Here is a 354-nt window from a genome sequence, read left to right on the forward strand (position 1 = left end):
ATTCTCAATCCTCGACCGACGTATTCTCCAATATAATGACTATATAACGCGTACAGAGAAGAATGTCGTATTAAATTTTGCTTTCGCTATTATTTACTAATCAAATAACACGTTACTCCTTCCCTCTTGCATCATTCCCTGTATACGACACCGGTTGAGTTACACGCTCCAAGAAAAAAAAAAAAAAAAAAAAAAAAAAAAACCGAAGCCATCGACAGCGTATAGACAAGAGACTGGGACGAAGGCAGACCATGGACAGTAGACAGGCAACGATGGCTTCGGGGTTTTCAGTTATAGGGTAACACCGCTAGCGTGCGGATCTGCACCAGCTCAAATTATATTTCTACTTGTACT

The sequence above is a fragment of the Bombus impatiens genome, unplaced genomic scaffold, assembly GCF_000188095.3.
Source record: "Bombus impatiens unplaced genomic scaffold, BIMP_2.2 scf_0102, whole genome shotgun sequence".
Taxonomy (NCBI): Eukaryota; Metazoa; Arthropoda; class Insecta; order Hymenoptera; family Apidae; genus Bombus; species Bombus impatiens.